Source organism: Columba livia, unplaced genomic scaffold, assembly GCF_036013475.1.
Source record: "Columba livia isolate bColLiv1 breed racing homer unplaced genomic scaffold, bColLiv1.pat.W.v2 Scaffold_102, whole genome shotgun sequence".
In the NCBI taxonomy this organism is placed as follows: Eukaryota; Metazoa; Chordata; class Aves; order Columbiformes; family Columbidae; genus Columba; species Columba livia.
Genome location: NW_027043007.1, coordinates 5,892,484 through 5,915,736, shown reverse-complemented (window position 1 = coordinate 5,915,736; position 23,253 = coordinate 5,892,484).

Sequence of the window (23,253 nt, the reverse complement as noted above, 5' to 3'; positions counted from 1 at the left end):
GTCCAATGGTGTTTGTGACACACACTCTGTCCCATGCGGTTCGTGACACACACACTGTCCAACGGGAATTGTGACACACACGATGTCCAATGGGGTTTGTGACACGCACACTGTACATGGGTGTTTGTGACACACACGCTGTCATGTGAGGTTTGTGAAACACACAGTGTCCAATGGGGTTTCTGACACACACAGTGTCCACGGGGATTATAACACACACACTGTCCAGTGTGGTTTGTGACACACACACTGTCCAATGACGTTCGTGAAAGACAGTGTCCACGGGGATTTGTGACACACACGCCGTCCAAAGGGGTTTGTGACACACACCCTGTCCAATGGAGATTGTGACTAACGAACGCTGTCTATTTCCAATGGGGTTTGGCACACGAACTATTTCCAATGGGATTGTGACACACACACTGTCCAATGGGTTTGTGACAGACACGCTGTCCAATGGGGATTGTGGCACACAAACGCAATCCAATGAGGCGTGTGACTCACACACTTTCCAATGGGGTTTGATACACACACACGCTGTCCAATGGTGTTTTTAGTACACATTCTGTCAAATGGGGATTGTGACACACACACGCTATCCAATGAGGTGTGTGACTCACACACTTTCCAATGGGGTTTCATACACACACACGCTGTCCAATGGTGTTTTTAGTACACACGCTGTCAAATGGGGATTGTGACACACACGCTATCGAAAGTGGTTTGTGACACACACTCTCTCCAATGGTGTTTGTGATAAACACACAGTCCAATGGGGTATGTCACACACACTCTGTCAAATGGGGTTTCTGACACACACAATTTCCAATGGGGTATGTGACACACACGCTGTCCAATGGGGATTGTGACACACACACGCTGTCCAATGGTGTTTGTGACACGCATGCTGTCCAATGGGTTCTGTGACACACGAACCTTTCAGGAGATTTTGTGACACAGACGCTGTCCAAATGGGTTTGTGACACACACACTCTGTCCAATGGGGTTCGTGACACACACGCTGTCCAGTGGGTTTTGTGACACACACAGTGTCCAATAGGGTTTGTGACACACACTCGCTATCCAATGGGGTTTGTGACACATACACTATCCAATGGCCTTCGTGTCACACACAGTGTCCACTGGGGTTTGTTACACACACGCTGTCCAATGGAGTTTGTGACACACACACTCTGTCCAGTGGGCTTGTGACAAACACGCTGTACAATGGGGTTTGTGACACACACACTCTATCCAATGGGGTTTGCGAAACACACAGGCTATCCAATGCGGTTTGTGACACATACATTTTCCAATGGGGTTTGCGAAACACGCACTCTGTCCAATGGCCTTGTGACACACACGCTGTCCAGTCGCGTTTGTGACACTCACACATTGTCCAATGGGGTTTGTGACACACACACTGTCCAAAGGGGTTTTTGGCTCACACGCTGTCCAATGGGGTTTGTGACATGCACGCTGTCCATGGGTGTTTGTGACACAAACGCTGCCCAGTGGAGTATATGACACACATGCTGTCCAATGGGGTTTGTGACACACACAATGTCCAAGGGTTTTGTGGCACACAAGCTGTAAAATGATGTTCGTGACACACACACTTTGTCCACGGGGGTTTGTGACACACAAGCTATCCAATGGGGTTTGTGACACAGACACTGACCAATGGGGTTTGTGGCACGCACGCTGTCCAATGGGGTTTCTGACACACACACTCTGTCCCATGGGGTTTGTGACACACACACTCTGTCCAATGGGTCTTGTGAGACACACGCTGTCCAATGGTATTCATGATACACACGCTGTCCAGTGGGGTTTGTGACACACACACTGTCCAATGGGTGTTGTGACACACACACCCTGACCAATGCTGTTTGTGACACACACGCTGTCCAATGGGGTTTGTGACACACACGCTTTCCAATGGGGATTGTGACACACACACTGTCCAAAGGGTTTGTGACACACACACTGTCCAACGGGGTTTCTCACAAACACTGTCCAATGGAGTTTGTGACACGCACGCTGTCCAAAGGGTTTGTGACACACACACTGTCCAATGGGGATTGTGACACACACACTGTCCAATTAGGTTTGTGACAGACACACGCTGTCCCATGGGATTTGTGATACGCATGCTGTGCAAAGGGGTTTGTGAAACACACACTCTTTCCAATAGGGTTTGTGACAAACACACTGTACAATGGGGTATATCACACACATGCTGTCCAATGGTGTTTGTGACACGCATGCTGTCCAATGGGTTTTGTGACACACAAACTGTCCAGGGGATTTTGTGACACAGACGCTGTCCATGTGGGTTTGTGACACACACACACTGTCCAATGGGGTTAGAGACACACACACTGTCCAATGGCGTTCGTGTCACACACAGTGTCCACGGCGGTTTCTGACACACACGCTGTCCAATGGGGTTTGTGACACACAAACTGTCCAGTGGGGTTTGTCACACACACTCTGTCCAAAGGGGTTTTTGACACACTCTCTGTCCAAAGGGGTTTTTGACACACACACTCTGTCCAATTGGGTTTTGTGACGCACACACTCTGTCCAATGGGCTTGTGACACTCACGGTGTCCAATGGTGTTTGTGACACACACTCTGTCCCATGGGTTTTTGACACACATACACAGTCCAATACGGATTGTGACACACACATGCTGTCCAATGGTGTTTGTGACACACACACTTTCCTAAGGGGTTTGTGACTCACACGCTGAATAATGGGGTTTGTGACATGCACACTATCTATGGGTGTCTGTGAAACGCACGCTGTCCAGTGGTGTATATGACACACACTCTGTCCAATGGGGTTCGTGACACACACTCTGTCCATTGGGTTTTGTGACACACATTCTGTCCCATGGGGTTTGTGACACACACACTCTGCAATGGGGATTGTGACACACACATGCTGTCCAAAGGGGTTTGTGACACACACACTGTCCAAAGGGGTTTGTGACTCACACGCTATCCAGTGGGGTTTGTGACACGCGCACTGTCCATGGGTGTTTGTGACACACACGCTGTTCATGGGTGTTTGTGACACACACACTGCCCAGTGGGGTTTGTGACACACACAATGTCCAATGGGGTTTGTGACACACACAGTGTCCTAGGGGGTTTCTGACACACACACTGTCCAATGGCGTTTGTGACACACAAAGTGTCCACGGGTGTTTGGGACACACACGCTGTCCAATGCGTTTTGTGACACACACATTGTCCAATAGGGTTTGTGACACACACACACTATCCAATGGGGTTTGTGACACATACACTTTCCAATGGGGTCTGTGACACACACACTCTCTCCAATGGCGCTTGTGACAACCATGCTCTCCAATGGGGTTCGTGACACACACGCTGTCCGCTGGGTTTTGAGACACACACAATGTCCAATAGTATTTCTGACACACACAAGCTATCCAATGGGGTATGTGACACACACACTGTCCAATGGGGATTGTGACACACACACGTTGTCCAATGGTGTTAATGACACACACGCTGTAACATGGGGTTTATGATAGAGACACTGTCAAGTGGGGATTGTGACATACAAACTGTCCAAAAGGGTTTCTGACACACAAACGCTATACATGGGGTTTGTGACACGCACACTTTCTCATGGGGTTTGTGACACACACACACTATCCAATGGGATTTCTGACACTCTAACTTTCCTATTGGGATTTTCACACACACACACTCTGTTCACTGGTGTTTGTGACACACACGCTGTGCAATGGGGTTTGTGACACAGATGCTGTCCAATGGGGATTGTGACATACACACGCTATCCAATGGGGTTTGTGACAAAAACACTTTCCAGTGGGGTTTGTGACACAAAAACGCTGTCCCTTGGGGTTTGTAACACACACGCTGAACAATTGGGTTTGTTACACAAACACTGTCTAATGGGGTTTGTGACACAAACACGCTGTCCAATGGGGATTCTGACACACACATGCTGTCCAAAGGGGTTTGTAACACACACAATCTGTCCAGTAGGGTTTTTGACACAGACGCTGTCCAGTGGGGATTGTGACACACACGCTGTCCAGTGGGGATTGTGACACACACACTCTGTCCAATTGTACGTGTGACACACATGCTGTCCAATGGGGTTCGTGACACACACTCTGTCCAGTGGGGTATGTGACAAATACACTGTCCAATAGGGTTTGTGACACACACACGCTATCCAATGGGGTTTGTGAACACACTCTTTCTAATGGGGTTTGTGACACACACGCTGTGCAAAGGGTTTTGTGATACAGACGCTGTCCAATGGGGATTGTGATATACACATGCTGTCCCATGGGGTTTGTGACACACACGCTGAGCAGGAGGGTTTATGACACACACACGCTGTCGAATGGGCTTGTGACACACACTCTGTCCAACAGTGTTTGTGAAAAACACTCTGTCCCATGGGGTTCGTGACACACCCGCTGTCCAATGGACTTTGTGACACACACACACTGTCCAATGGGGATTGTGACACACACACGCTGTCTAATGGGGTTTATGACACACACGCTGTCCATTGAGGTGTGTGACATACACACTCAGTCCAATGGGGTTTGTGACACACACACTGTCCATTTGGGATTGTGACAATACACACGCTTTCCGATGGGGTTTGTGACACACACACTGACAAGGAGGGTTTGTGACACACACATGCTGTCTAATGGGGTCTTTGACACACACAATCTGTCCAATGGCGTTAGTGACACACACGCTGTCCAATGGGGATTGTTACACAGACGCTGTCCAATGGGTGTTGTGACACACACACGTTATCCAATGGGGTTTATGACACACTGTCCAATGGGGTTTGTGACACAGACAATCTGTCCAATACGGTTTGTGACACACACGCTGTCCAATGGGGATTGTGACACACACGCTGTCCAATGGGGTTCGTGACACACAGGCTGTCCAGTGGGGTTTGTGACACATACACTGTCCATTAGGGTTTGTGACACACACACACTATCCAATAGGGTTTGTGAAACACACTCTTTCTAATGGGGTTTCTGACAGACACGCTATCCAATCGTTTTTCTGACACACACACTTTCCTATGGGGATTGTGACACACATAATCTGTCCACTGGTGTTTGTGAAACACAAGCTGTGCAAAGGGGTTTGTGACACAGACACTGTGCCATGGGGTTTGTGACACACACGCTGACCAATTGGGTTTGTTGCACACACACTGTACAATGGTGTTTGTGACATGCTGCCAAATGGGTTTTGTGACACAAACTCAGTCCAATGGGCTTGTGACACACACGCTGTCCAATGGGGTTTGTGACACACACTCTGACCATGAGGGTTTGTGACACACACACACTATCCAATGGGCTTGTGACACACACAATGTCCAATAGTGTTTGTGACACACACACACTGTCCAATGGGGTTTATGACACACATGCTGTCCAATGTGATGTGTGACATACACACCATGTCCAATGGGGTTTATGAGACACAGGCTGTGCAATGGGGATTGTGACAAACAAGCTGTCCAATGGGGTTTGTGACACACACACACTGTCCAATGGTGTTTCTGACACACACGCTGTCAAATGGGTTTTGTGACACACACAGAGTGCAATGAAGATTGTAACACACACACGCTATTCAATGGTGTTTGTGACACGCATTCTGTCCAATGGGTTTTATGACACAAGCTCTGTCCAATGGGGATTATGACACATACACTTTCCAGTGGGGTTTGTGACACACACACTCTGTCCAATGGGGTTTGTGACACACGCACACTGTCCAATGGGGCTTATGACACACACACTGTCCAAGTGGGTGTGTGACACACACACACTGTCCAATGGGGTTTCTGACACACAATCACTGTTCAATGGGGATTGTGACACACACACTCGGTCCAATGGTACTTGTGACACACACACTGTCCAATGGGGTTTTTGACACAGATGCTGTCCAAAGGGGTTTGTGACACACACACTGGCCGATAGGGTTTGTGACACACACTCTTTCCAATGGGGTTTGTGGACACACACACACTGTCCAATGGTGTCTGTGAAACACACGATGTCCAATGGGGATTGTGACACACACTCTGTCCAAGTGGGATTGTGACACAGACACGCTGTCCAATTGTGTTTGTAACACACATGCTGTCTAATGGTGTTCGTGACACACACACTGTCCAGTGGGGTTTGTCACACACACTCTGTCCAACGGGGATTGTGACACACACACGCTGTCCAATGGGGTTTGTGACACACACACTTTCTAAAGGGGTTTGTGACACACACATGCTATCCAATGCAGTTTGTGACACACACACTTTCCAGTGGGTTTTGTGACACACAGACGTTGTGCCATTGGGTTTTAACACGCACGCTGACCAATGGGGATTGTTACACACACGCTGTCTAATGGGGTTTGTGACATACACACGCTATCCAATGGGTTTTGTGACACGCACACTTTCCAAAGGGGTTTGTGACACACACACTTTCCAAAGGGTTTTGTGACACACACGGGCTGTCCCATGGGGTTTGTGACACACACGCTGACCAATTGGGTTTGTTACACAAACACTGTCCAATGGTTTTTGTGACACGCTGTCAAATGGGTTTTGTGACACCAACTCTGTCCAATGGGCTTGTGACACACACGCTGTCTAGTGGTGTTTGTGACACACACACTGACCAGGAGGGTATGTGACACAAACACGCTGTCCAATAGTGTTTGTGAAACACACTCTGTCGCATGGGGTTTGTGACACACACACTGTCCAATGGAGATAGTGACATACACACAATGTCCCATGGTGATTGTGACACGCATGCTGTCCAATGGGGATTGTAACACACACGCTGTCCAATGGGGATTGTGACACACACAATGTCCAATGGGGTTTGTAACACACACACGCTGTCCAATGGCGTTTGTGACACGGATGCTGTCCAAAGGGGTTTTTGACACACACACTTTCAATGGGGTTTGTGACACACACTCTTTCCAATGGGGTTTGTGACACACACACTGTCCAATGGAGATTGTGACACACACACGCTATCCAATGGGGTTTGTGACACACACACTGTCCAAACGGGTTTGTGACAAACACGCTGTCCAATGGGGTTTATGACACACACGCTGTCAAATGGCGTGTGTGACATGCACACTCTATCCAGAGGGGTTTGTGACACACACGCTGTCCAATGGGGATTTTGACAAACACGCTGTCCAATGGGGTTTGTGACACACACACACTGTCCAATGCTGTTTGTGACACACGCGCTGTCCAATGGGGTTTGTGAAACTCACACTGTGCATTGAGGATTGTGACACACACACGCTGTAAAATGGGGTTTGTGAAACGCATGCTGTCCAAAGGGTTTTGTGACACACGCTCACTGTCCAATGTGTTTTGTGACACACACACACTGTCCAATGGGTATTGTGACACACACACGCTGTAAAATGGGGTTTCTGACACATATGCTGTCCAATGCTGGTTGTGACGCGGATGCTGTCCAAAGGGGTTTGTGACACACACACTGTCCAATGGGTTTTGTGACACACACACCATCCAATGGGGTTTCTGACACACATGCTGTTCAATGGTGTTTGTGACACGGATGCTGTCCAAAGGGGTTTGTGACACACACACTGCCCAATAGGGTTTGTGACACACACTCTTTCCAATGGGGTTTGTGGACAAACACACACTGTCCAATGGTGTCTGTGAAACACACGATGTCCAATGGGGATTGTGACACACACGCAGTCCAATGGGGATTGTGACACACACAATGTCCAATGGGCTTTGTGACACACACTCTGTCCAAGTGGGATTGTGACACAAACACGCTGTCCAATTGTGTTTGTGACACACATGCTGTCTAATGGTGTTCTTGACACACACACTGTCCAGTGGGGTTTGTCACACACACACTATCCAACGGGGATTATGACACACACACTCTGTCCAATTGTGTTTGTGACACACACGCTGTCCAGTGGGGTTTGTCACACACACTCTGTCCAACAGGGATTGTGACACACACACGCTGTCCAATGGGGTTTGTGACACACCCACTGTCCAAAGGGGTTTGTGACACAGACGCTGTCCAATGGGGATTGTGACATACACACTATCCATTAGGGTTTTATAACACACGAGAGCTATCCAAAAGGGTTTTTGACAAGCACACTTTCTTAAGGGGTTTGTGACACACACACGGTATCCAATGGGGTTTTTCAGACACACTCTGTCCAATGGGGTTTTCTTGCACACACACTGTCCATTGGGGATTGTGACACACACGTTGTCCAATGGGGTTTGTCACACAAACACTTTCCATTGGGGTTTGTGACATATACACGCTGTCCCATGGGGATTGTGAAAAACACACGCTGTCCAATGGGTTTTGTGCCACACACGCTGACCAATTGGGTTTGTTAAACACACACTGTCTAATGGGTTTTGTGACACATACACGTTGACCAAAGTTGTTTGTGACACGCATGCTATCCAATGGCTTTTGTGACACACACGCTGAACAATAGGATTTGGGACACAAAAACTGTCCAATAGTGTTTGTGAAACACATTCTGTCCCATCGGGTTTGTGACACACACACTTTCCAATGAGGATTGTGACACACACACGCTGTCCAATGGGGTTTGTGACACACATAATGTCCAAAGGGGTTTGTGACACACACTCGGACCAATGCGGTTTGTGACACACACAAACTGTCCAATGGGGTTTGTGACACACATAATGTCCAAAGGGGTTTGTGACACACACACTTTCCTATGCGTATTGTGACACAGACACGCTGTCCAAAGGTGTTTCTGACACATACGCTGTGTAATGGGGTTTGTGACATACACACACTATCCCATGGGGTTCGTGACACAGACGTTGTCCAAAGGGATTGTGACATACACACGCTATACAATGGGGTTTGTGACACGCACACTTTCCAATGGGGTTTGTGACACACACGCTCCAATGGGTTTCGTGACACACACACGCTGTCCCATGGGGTTTGTGACACACACACTGACCAGGAGATTTTGTGACACACACACGCTGTCTAATGGGTTTGTGACACACACGCTGTCCAATAGTGTTTGAGAAACACACTCTATCGCATGGGGTTTGTGACACACACACTGTCCAATGTAGATTGTGACACACACATACTATCCAATGGGGTTTGTGACACACACACTGTCCAAAGGGGTTTTTGACATACACGCTGACCAATGGGGTTTGTGAAACACACACGCTGTCCAGTTGGGTTTGTGGCACACACGCTGTCCAATGAGGATGGTGGCACACACGCTCTCAAATGGGGTTTTGACACACACACTGTGCAATGAGGATTGTGACACACACACGCTGTCCAATGGTGTTTGTGACACGCATGCTGTCCAATGGGTTCTGTGACAAACGCACAGTACAGGAGGGTTTGTGACCCCCACTCTTTCCACAGAAATTGCGACACACACACTGTCCAACGGGGACTGTGACACACACACTGTCCAATGGGCTTCCTGACACACACTGTCCGAAGGGGTTTGTGACAAACAAGCTGTCCAATGGGGTTTGTGACACACACACACTGTCCAATGGGGATTGTGAAAAACACACGCTGTCCAATGGGGTTTATGACACACACGCTGTCCTATGGGGTGTGTGTCATACACACTCTATCCAGTGGGTTTTGTCACACACACGCTGTCCAATGCGGATTGTGACAAACACGCTGTCCGATGGGGTATGTGACACACACACACTGTCCAATGGTGTTGGTGACACACACACTGTCCAATGGGGTTTGTGACACACACACTGTCCAATGGGTTTTTGTAACATATACACTCTATCCAACGGGCTTGTGACACACACGCTGTCCAACGGGGTTCGTGACGCACACACTGCCAATAGGGTTTGTGACACACACACTCTGTCCAATGCGGTTTGTGAAACACACACAATGTCCAATGGGGTTGTGAAACGCTCGCTTTCCAATTGAGATTGTGACACACACACGCTGTCCCATGGTGTTTGTGACACGCGTGCTGTCCAGTGGTTTTTGTGAAACACACGTTGTCCAATGGGGTTTGTGACACACACTGTGTCCAATGGGGATTGTGACACAAACACGCTTTCCAATGGTGTTTGTGACACAAACGCTGTCCAATCGGTTTTGTAACACACACACTGTCCAGGGCGGTCTGTGACACACACACTGTCCAGTGGGGTTTGTCACACACTCTGTCCAATGGGGACTGTGACACACACACGCTGTTCAATGGTGTTTGTGACACACACACTCTGTCCAATGATGCTTGTGACACACACGCTGTACAATGGGGTTTATGACACACACGCTGTACGATGGGGATTGTGACACACACACTTTCCAATGGGGTTTGTGACACACAGACTCTCCAATGGGTTTTGTGACACACACACGCTGTCCAATGGGGTTTGTGACACACACGCTCTCCAATGGGGTTTGTGACACACACACTGACCAGGAGGGTTTGTGACACACACACGCTGTCCAATGCGTATTGTGAAACACACGCTGTCCAATAGTGTTTGTGAAGCACATTCTGTCCCATGGGGTTTGTGACACACACACACTGTCCAATGGGGTTTATGACACACACGCTGTCCAATGGGGTGTGTGACATGCACACTCTGTCCAATGGGCTTTGTGACACACACGCTGTCCAATGGTTATTGTGACAAACACGCTGTCCAATGGGGTTTATGACACACACACACTGTCCAATAGAGTTTGTGACACACACGCTGTCAAATGGGGTTTGTGACACACACACTGTGCAATGAGGATTGTGACACACACGATCTGTCCAATGGTGTTTGTGACACGCATGCTGTCCAATGGGTTTTGTGACACACGCTCTGTCCATGGGGGTTTGCGACACCCACTCTTTCCAATGGTAATTGTGATACACACAGTGTCCAATGGGGCTTGTGACACACACTCTGTCCAATAAGGACTGTGACACACACACGCTGTCCAATGGTGTTTGTAACACACACACTCTGTCCAATGGTGCTTGTGACACACACGCTGTCCAGTGGGTTTTGAGACACACACACTCTGTCCAACGGGATTGTGACACACACGCAGTATAATAGCGTTTGTGACTACACACGCTATCCAATGGGGTTTCTGACATACACACATTATTAAATGGGGTTTGTGACACACACGCTGTCCAATGGGGATTGTCACACACACACTGTCCAATGGGGTTTATGACACACACGCTGTACAATGGAGTTTATGACACACACGCTGTACAATGGGGTTTGTGACACACACACGCTATCCAATGCGTTTTGTGAAACACACACTGTCCAGTGGGGTTTGTGACACAGACACTGTCCAATGGGGATTGTGACATACACACTATCCAATAGGGTTTGTGACACACACATGCTATCAAATGGGGTTTGTGACATGCACACTTTCTCATGGGGTTTGTGACACACACGCTATCCGATGGGGATTGAGACACACACACGATGTCCAGTGGTGTTTGTGACACACACGCTGTCCAATGGGGTTTGTGACACAGACACTGTCTAATGGGGACTGTGACATACACACTATCCAAAAGGTTTTGTGACACGCACACTTTCTAAAGGGGTTTGTGACATACACACGATATCCAATGGGGTTTGTGTCACACACGCTGTCCAATTGAGATTGTGACAAACACTCTTCCAATGGGGTTTGTGATACACAAACGCTGTCCAATGGGGATTGTCACACACACACTTTCTCCCATAGGGTTTTTGAGACTCACACTGTCAAACGGAGACTGTGACACACACACGCTGTCCAATGGGGTTTGTGACACACCCGATGTCCAGTGAGGTTTGTGACACACACAATCTGTCCAATGTGGTTTGTGACACACATGCTGTCCAATGGGGATTGTGAAACACCCGCTGTCCAATGGGTTTTGTGACACACAGGCTGTCCAATGGGTTTCGTGACATACACACTGTCCTGTGGGGTTTGTGACACACACACTGTCCAGGAGCATTTGTGACACACTCACGCTGTCCAATGGGCTTGTGACACACAAGCTGTCCAATAGTGTTTGTCAAACACACTCTGTTCCATGGGGTTTGTGACACAGACACTGTCCAAAGAGGTTTGTGACACACACGCTGTCCAATGGGGTTTGTGACACACACACACTGTCCAATGGGGTTTGTGACAGACACACTGCCCTTTTGGGATTGTGACAAACACGCTGTCGAGTGGGGTTTGTGACACACACACTCTGTGCAGTGGGTCTTGTGACAAACACGCTCTCCAATGGGGTTCGTGATACACACGCTGTCGAGTGGGGTTTGTGACACACACACTTTCAAATGTGGTTTGTGACACGCACGCTGTACAATGGGTTTTGTGACACACACACTGTCCAATGGGGATTGTGACACACACACGATGTCCAATGGTGTTTGTGACACATATGCTGTCCAATGGGGTTTGTGACACAGACGTTGTCCAATGGGGATTGTGACAAACACGCTGGCCAATAGGGTTTGTGACACACACACGCTATCCAATGGGTTTTGTGACACATACACTGTCCTATGGGGTTTGTGAAACACACACACTGTCCAATGGGGATTGTGACACACACACGCTGTCTAATATGGTTTATGACACACACGCTGTCCCATGGGGTTTGTGACACACACACTCTGTCCAATGGGGATTGTGACACAAAGGCTGTCCAATGGGTTTTGTGACACACACGCTGTCCAATGGGGATTGTGACATACACACTATCCAATAGGCTTTGTGACACACACATGCTATTCAAAAGGGTTTGTGAAACACACGCTTTCCAGTGGGATTTGTTACACGTATATGCTTTCCAATGGGGTTTGTGACACAGACACTATCCAAAGGAGTTGGATAGGAATGTGTCAGGAGTTCCTGACACACACACACTGTCCAACGGGGATTGTGACACACACACGGTATCCAATTGTGTTTGAGACACGGATTCTGTCCAATGGAGTTTGTGACACACACACTGTCCAAAGGGGTTTGTGACACACACTCGGTCCAATGGGGTTTGTCACACACACTCTGTCCTATGGGGTTTGTGACACACACGCTGTCCAATGGGGATTGTGACAAACACGTTGTACAATGGGGTTTGTGACACACACACTCTGTCCAATGGGGATTGTGACACACACGCTGGTCAATGGTGTTTGTGACACACGCACTGTCTAATAGGTTTTGTGACACACACACGCTATCCAACGGGTTTTGTGACACATACACTGTCCTATGGGGACTGTGACACACACACTCTGTCCAATGGTGTTTGTGACACACATGCTGTGCAATGGGGTTTGTGACACAGACACTGTCCAATGGGATTGCGATATACACACGCTGTCCAATGGGGACTGTGACACATACAAGCTGTCCAATGGGGTTGGTGAGACACACTCTGTCCAGTGGGGTTTGTGACACACAAACTGTCCAATAGGGTTTGTGACTCACACTCGCTATCCAATGGGGTTTGTGACACATACACTTTCCAATGTGGTTTGAGACACACACACTCTGTCCAATGGTGCTTGTGACAAACGCTGTTTAAATGGGTTCGTGACACACACGCTGTCCAGTGGGTTTTCTGACACACACACTCTGTCCAATGGGCTTGTGACACACACTCTCTCCAATGGTGTTTCTGACACACTCACGCTGCCCAATGGGGTTCGTGACACACTTTGTCCAATGGATTTTGTCACATACACGCTGTCTAATGAGGTTTGTGACACACACACTCTGTCCAATGGGTCTTGTGACACACACGCTGTCCAATGGGTTTCGTGACACACACGCTGTGCAGTGGAGTTTGTGACACACACACTGTCCAATAGAGTTTGTGACACACACACGCTATACAATGGGCTTTGTGACTTACTGATGGGGTTTGAGACACACACGCTATACAATGGGTTTTGTGACACACACGATGTCGAGTGGGGTTTGTGACACACACACTGTCCACTAGGGTTTATGAGACACACGCTGTCCAATGGGGATTGTGACAAACATGCTGTTCTATGGGGTTTCTGACACACACACTCTGTCCAATGGGTATTGTGACACACACGCTGTCCAACGGGGTCCGTGACACAAACTCTGTCCAGTGGGGTTTGTGACACACACATTGTCCAATGGTGTTTGTGACACACACGCTGTCCAATGGGCATTGTGACTCATACACACTGTCTAATTGGGTTGTTGACACACACACTGTCCAGTGGAGATTATGACAAACACGCTGTCCAATGGGAATCGTGACACAAATGCTGTCCAGTGGGGTTTGTGACACACACACTATCCCATAGGTTTGTGACACACACGCTAACCAATTGGGTTTGTTACACACACACTGTCCAATGGGTACTGTGACACACACGCTGTCCAAAGGGGTTTGTGATATACACACACTGTAAAATGAGGATTGTGACATACAGGCTGTCCAAAAGGGTTTGTCACACATACGCTGTCCAACGGGGATTGTGACACACACGCTGTCCAATGGTTTTTGTGACACACACACTGTCCAATGGGGTTTGTGACACACACACTCTGTCCAATGGGTCTTGTGACACACTTGATGTCCAATGGTGTTTGTGACAGACACACTGTCCAGTGGGGTTTGTGACACACACACTGTCCAATACGGTTTGTGACACATACACGCTATCCAATGGGGTTTGTGACACACACACTTACTAATGGGGTTTGTGACACACACGATATAAAAGGGTTTTGTGACACACACAATGTCCAAAGGAGATTGTGACACACACACGATGTCCAATGGTGTTTGTGAGACACACTCCTTGCAATAGGGTTTGTGTCACAGAAGCTGTCCAATGGGGATTGTGACATACACACTGTCCGATAGGGTTTGTGACACACACACGCTATCCAAAGTGGTTTGTGACACTCGCAGTTTATAATGCGGTTTGTGACTACAGACACTCTATCCAGTGGGGTTTGTGATACACACACGCTGTCCCATGGGGTATGTGACACACACACTGGCCTATTGGGTTTGTTACACACACACTGTTCAATGCTGTTTGTGACACGCATGCTGTCCAATGGGTTTTGTGACACACACACTGTCCAATAGGGTTTGTGACGCACACACACTGTCCAATGGTGACTGTGAGACACACACAATGTACAAAGGGTATTGTGAGACACACACGCTGTCCAATGGGGTTTCTGACACACACGCTGTCCAATGGGGTTTATGACACACACAATCTGTCCAATAGGGTTTGTGACATTCACGCTGTCCAATGGGGATTGTGACACACACGCTGACCAATTGGTTTTGTTATACACACACTGTCCAAAGGTGTTTCTAACTCACATGCTGTCTTATGGGTTTTGTGCAACGCACTCTGTCCAATGGGCTTGTGACACACACGGTGTCCATTGGGGCTTGTGACACACACACTGGCCAATGGTGCTTGTGACACACACTCTGTCAAATGGGGTTTGTGACACACATGCTGTCCAATAGGGAGTGTCAAACATACACGCTGTCCAATGGGGTTGGTGACACATACACTTTCCAATGTGGTTTGAGACACACACACTCTGTCCAACGGTGCTTGTGACACACACGCTGTCCAAAGGGGTTTGTGACACACACGCTGTCCATTGGTTTTTCTGACACACACACTCTGTCCAATGGGCTTGTGACAAACACTCTCTCCAATGGTGTTTGTGACACTCGCTATCCAATAGGGTTTGTGACACACACAATCTGTCCAATGGGGATTGTGACACACACGCTGTCCAATGGGGTTTGTCACAGACACGCTTTCCAACGGGGATTGTGACACACACACTCTGTCCAATGGGTCTTGTGACACACATGCTGTCCAATGGGATTTGTGACACACTGTCCAATGTGGTTTCTGACACACATGCTGTCCAAAGGATATTGTGACACACACACTCTATCCAATGGGCTTGTGACAAAAAAGCTGTACAATGGAGTTTGTGACACATACACGCTATCCAATGCGGTTAGTGACACGTAGTACTTTCCAAAGGGGTTTGAGACACACACACTGTCCAATGGGGATTGTGACACACACGCTGTCCAATGCGGTTCGTGACATACTTTGTCCAGTGGGTTTTGTCACACACACCCTGTCCAATGGGGTTTGTGACACGCACACTCTGTCCAATGGGTATTGTGACACACACTCTGTTCAATGGGGTTCGTGACACAAACGCTGTCCAGCGGGGTTTGGAAACACACACTATCCAATAGGGTTTGTGACACACACACGCTGTCCCATGGAGTTTGTAACACACACGCTAACTAACTGGGTTTGTTACACACACACTGTCAAATGTTGTTTGTGACAAGCATGCTTTCCAATGGATTTTGTGACACACACACTGTACAATAGTGTTTGTGTCACACACACACTGTCCAATGGGGATTGTGACACTCACAATCTGTGCAATGGGGATTGTGACACACACACGCTGTCCAATGCGGTTTGTCACACACACGCTGTCCAACGGGGATCGTGACACACACGGTGTCCAATGGTTTTTGTGACACACACACTGTACAATGGGGTTTTTGACACACACTCTGTCTAATTGGTCTTGTGACACACATGCTGACCAATGGTGTTCGTTACACAAACGCTGTCCAGTGGGGTTTGTGACACACACAGTGTCCAACAGGAAATGTGACACACACACAAAATACAATGGGGTTTGTGACACACACACTTTCTAATGGGGTTTCTGACACACACGCTTTACAAAGTGTTTTGTGACACACACACTGTCCAATGGGGATTGTGACACACACGCTTTACAATGGGGTTTGTGACACAGACACTGTCCAATGGGGATTGTGACATACACACTGTCCAATAGGGTTTGTGACACACACACCCTATCCAAAGTGGTTTGTGACACGTACACATTATAATGGGGTTTGTGACACACACACACTGTCCAATGAGTTTGTGACATACACACTTTCCAATGGGGTTTGTGACACACACGCTGTCCAATGGGGTTTGTGATACACACACACTGTGCAATGGGTATTGTGACACACACACGCTGTCCAATGGGGTTTATGACACACACACACTACCCAATGCGGTTTGTGACACACACACTTACTAATGGTGTTTGTGACACACAAGCTATTCAAAGGGTTTTGTGACACACACACTGTCCAACGGGGATTGTGACACACACACGATGTCCAATGGTGTTTGTGACACACACGCTGTGCAATGGAGTTTGTGACACAGACGCTGTCCAAAGTGGATTGCAATGGTACTTGTGACACAATCTCTGTCAATCTCTGTCAAATGGGGTTTGTGACACACACACTGACCAGGGTGGTTTGTGACACACACAGGCTTTTCAATGAGGTATGTGAAACACACTGTCCAATGGGGTTTCTGAAACACACGCTTTCCAATGGGGATTGTGACACACACACTCTGTCCAATGGGCTTCTGACAAACAAGCTGTACAATGGAATTTGTGACACACACACGCTATCTAATGCGGTTTGTGACACGTAGTACTTTCCAGTGGGGTTTGTGACACACACACTGTCCAATGGGGTTTGTGACACAAACTCTTTCCAATGGAGTTTCTGACACACACACTGTCCAATGGGGTTTGTGACACACTTTGTCCAGTGGCTTTTGTCACACACACGCTGTCCAATGGGGTTTGTGACACACACACTCTTCAATGGGGTTTGTCACACACACTCTGTCCAATGGTTTTTGTGACACAGACGCTTTCCAACGGGGATTGTGACACACACACGCTGTCCAATGGCGTTTGCGACATGGATGCTGTCCACTGGGGATTGTGACACACAAACTGTCCATTAGTGTTTGTGACACACACGCTGTCCAATGGGGTTTGTGGACACCCACACAATGTCCAATGGTGTTTGTGACACACACGATGTCCAATGGGGATTGTGACACACACGCTGTCCAACGGGGTTCGGGACACACACTCTGTCCAATGGGGATTGCGACACACACACGCTGTCCAATGGTATTTCTGACACACATGCTGTCCAATCGATTCTCTTACACACACACTGTCCACGGGGGTTTGTGACACACACACTGTCCAGTGGGGTTTGACACACACACTCTGTCCACGGGGATTGTGACACACACACGCTGTCCAATGGGGTTCGTGACACACACGCTGTCCAATGGGGTTTAGGACGCACTCGGTGTCCAATGGGGTTTGTGGAAAACACAATCTGTCCAATGGGGATTGTGACACACACGCTGTCCAATGGGGATTGTCTCACACACGCTGTCCAACGGGGATTGTGACACACACGCTGTCCAATGGTTTTTGTGACACGCACACTGTCCAACGGGGATTGTGACAGACACACTCTTTCCAATGGTGTTTGTGACACAAACGCTGTGCATTGGGGTTTGTGACACAGACGCTGTCCAATCGGGTTTCTGGCACACACACTTTCCAATGGGTTTTGTGACACACACACACTGTCTAATGGGGTTTTTCACACAAACACTTTACAAAGGGGATTTGTGACATACACTCTGTCCAATGGGCTTGTGACACACACACTGTCCAATGGGGTTTGTGACACACACACGGTATCCAATGGGGTTTGTGACACATACACTTTCCAAAGGTTTTTGTGACACACACGCTCTGTCCAATGGTGCTTGTGACACACACGCTGTCCAAAGGGTTTCGTGACACACACGTTGTCCAGTGGGTTTTATGACACACACACTCTGTCCAATGGGCTTGTGACACACATGCTCTCCAATAGTCTTTGTGAAACACACATTTTCCAATGGGGTTTGTGACACACATGCTGTCTAATGGGGTTTGTGACACACACACACTGTCCAATGGGTATTGTGACACACACACTCTGTCCAATGGGGTTTATGACACACACGCTGAGCAATGGTGTGTGTGAGACACACAGGCTGTCCCATGGGGTTGGTGACACACACACGGTATCCAATGGGGTTTGTGACACATACACTTTCCAAAGGGTTTTATGACACACACACTGAGTCCAATGGGCTTGTGACACACAGGCTCTCCAATAGAGTTTCTGAAACACACATTTTCTAATGGGGTTTGTGACACATATGCTGTCCAATGGTGTTTGTGACACACACCCTTTCCAATGGGGTATCTAACACACACGCTGTCCAATGGGGCTAGTGAAAAACATGCTGTACAATGGGGTTTGTGAGACACACACTCTGTCCAATGGGATTCTGATACATACACTGTCCAATGGAGTTCATGAGACACAGGCTGTCCAGTGGTGTTTGTGACACACACACTGTCCAATGGGGTTTCTGACACACACGCTGTCCAATGTGGTTTGTGACACACACTCTCACCAATGGGGTTCGTGACACACACGCTCTCCAATGGGGATTGTGACACACACAATGTCCATGACGGTTTGTGACACACACACACTGTCCAGTGGGGATTGTGTCACACACACGCTGTCCAAAGGGGTTTTTCACACACACTCTGTCCAATGGGGTTTGTGGCACACACGCTGTCCAGTGGGGATTGTGACAAACACGCTGCACACTGGGGTTTGTGACACACACACTCTGTACAATGGGCTTGTGACACACACACTGTCCAATGGGGTTCGTGACAAACACTCTGTCCACTGGGGTTTGTGACACACACACGGTATCCAGTGGGGTTTTTGACACATACACTTTCCAAAGGGTTTTGTGACACACACGCTCTGTCCAATGGTGCTTGTGACACACACGCCGTCCAAAGGGAATCGTGACACACACGCTGTCCAGTGGGTTTTATGACACACACACTCTGTCCAATGGGCTTGTGACACACACGCTCTTCAATAGCGTTTGTGAAACACACATTTTCCAATGGGGTTTGTGACACACAAGCTGTCCAGTGGGGTTTGTGACACACACACACTGTGCAATGGGTATTGTGACACACAGACGCTGTCCAATGGGGTTTATGACACACACGCTGACCAAAGGTGTGTGTGAGACACACACTCTGTCCAATGGTTCCTGTGACACATACGCTGTCCAATGGTGTTTGTCACAAACATACTCTGTCCAATGGCGTTTGTGACACACACGCTGTCAAATGGGGTTTGTGAAATACACACTGTGCAATGATGATTGTGACACACACAGGCTGTACAATGGTGTTTGTGACACGCATGCTGTCCAATGCGTTTTGTGACACACGCACTGTCCATGGGGGTTTCTGACCCCCACTCTGTCCAATGGGGTTTATGACACACACGCTGTCCAAGAGGGTTTGTGACACAGACACTCTGTCCAATGTAGATCGTGACACACAAGCTGTCCAGCGGGGTTTGTGACACACACACTGCCCAATAGAGTTTGTGACACACACACGCTATACAATGGGGTTTGAGAAACACACACTTTCTAATGGGGTTTGTGACACACACGCTATCCAATAGGTTTTGTGCCACACACATTGTCCAATGGGGATTGTGACACACAGACTCTGTCCAATGGTGTTTGTGACACGCGCTGTGTATTGGATTTTGTGACACAGACGCCATCCAATGGGGTTTGTGACCCACACACTTTCCAATGGCGTTTGTGACACACACGCTGACCAATTGGGTTTGTTACACACACACTGTCCAAAGATGTCTGTGACACGCATGATGTGCAATGGATTTTGTGACACACGCACTGTCAATGGGGGGTTGTGACCGCCAATCTCTCCAGTGGGGTTTGTGACACACACACTGTGCTTTTGGGTTTGTGACACAGACGCTGTCCATTGGGGACTGTGACATAAACACGCTGTCCCATGGGGTTTGTGACACAGACGCTGTCCAATGGGGATTGTGACATAAACACACTATACAATAGAGTTTGTGACACGCACAATTTCCAATGGGGTTTGTGACACACACACTTTCAATGGGGTTTGTGACACACACACGTTGTCCCATGGGGTTTGTGACACACACGCCGACTAATTGGGTTTGATACACACACACTGTCCAATGGTGTTTGTTGCACACATGCTGTCCAATGGGTTTTGTGACACACACTCTGTCCATTCTGCTTGTGACACACACGCTGTCCACTGGGGTCTGTGACACACACACTGACTAGGAGGTTTTGTGACACACACACGCTATCCTATGGGGTTTGTGACACACACGCTGTCCAATGGGATTTGTGACACACACGCTGTCAAATGGGGTCTGTGACACACACACTCTGTCTAATGGGCTTGTGACACAGACGCTCTCCACTTTACAATGGGGTTTTTGACACACACACTTTCCAATGGGGTTTGTGACAAACACACTGTCCAGGGGGGCTTGTGACGCACACGCTGTAAAATGCGGTTTGTGACACACACAGTCTGTCCAATGGTGTTTTTGACACACACGCTGTCCAATGGGGATTGTGACACATACACGCTGTCCAATGGGGTTCGTGACACTCACTCTGTGCAGTGGGTTTAGTTTCCCACACACGCTGTCCCATGGGGTTTGTGACACACAAACGCTATCCAATGGGGTTTGTGACACACACACTCTGTCCAAAGGGCTTGTGACACACACGCTCTCCAGTAGTGTTTGTGCCACACACGCTATCCAATGGGGTTTGTGACACAAACGCTGTCCAATGGGATTTGTGACACACACTGTCCAATGGGGTTTCTGAGAAACACGCTGTCCAATGGGGATTGTGACACACATGCTGTCCAAAGGGGTTTATGACACACACACTGTCCAATGGGAATTGTGACAAACACACTGTCCAGGGGGGTTTGTGACGCACACGCTGTCCAATGGGGTTTATGACACACACGCTGTCCAATGGGGATTGTGACACATTCACGCTGTCCAATGGGGTTCCTGACAAACACTCTCTCCAGTGGGTTTAGTTTCACACACACGCTGTCCCATGGGGTTGGTGACACACAAAGCTATCCAATGGGTTTTCTGAAACACACACTTTCTTATGGGGTTTGTGAACACACACGCTATGCAATCGGTTTTGTGACACACACACTGTCCAATGGGGATTATGACACACACAAGCTATCCGATGGAGTTTGTGACACGCACAATATCCAATGGGTTTTGTGACAAACACTCTGTCCAATGGGACTGTGACACACACGGTGTTCAATGGGGTTTGTGACACAGACACTGACCAGGAGGGTTTGTGACACACACACGCTGTCCATTGGGGTTTGTGACACACACACTGTCAAATGGTGTTTGTGAAACACACGATGTCAAATGGGGTTTGTGACACACACACTGACCAGTGGGGTTTGTGACACACACAGGCTGTCAAATGGTGTTTGTGACAAACACGCTGTGCATTGGGGTTTGTGAACACAGACGGTGTCCAATGGTGACTGCGACATACACACGCTGTCCCATGGGGTTTGTGACGCAGACGCTGTCCAATGGAGATTGTGACATACATACACTATACAATGGGGTTTGTGACACGCACACTTTCCAAAGAGCTTTGTGACACCCACACTTTCCAATGGGGTTTATGACACACACACGCTGTCCCATGGGGTTTGTGACACACACGCCGACTAATTGGGTTTGTTGCACACACACTGTCCAATGGTGTTTGTGACACGCATGCTTTCCAATGGGGTTTGTGACACACACACTGTCCAATGGGGTTTGCGACACACACACTGAAAAGGAGTGTTTGTGACACACACGCTGTCCAATGGGGTTTGTGGACACCCACACAATGTCCAATGGTGTTTGTGCCACACACGCTGTCCAATGTGGATTGTGATACACATGCTGTCCAATGGGGTTTGTGACACACACTCTGTCTCAAGGGGATTGTGACACACACACGCTGTCCAATGGTATTTCTGACACACATGCTGTCCAATCGGTTTTGTTACACACACACTGTCTACGGGGGTTTGTGACACACACACTGTCCAGTGGGGTTTGTCACACACACTCTGTCCAACGGGGATTGTG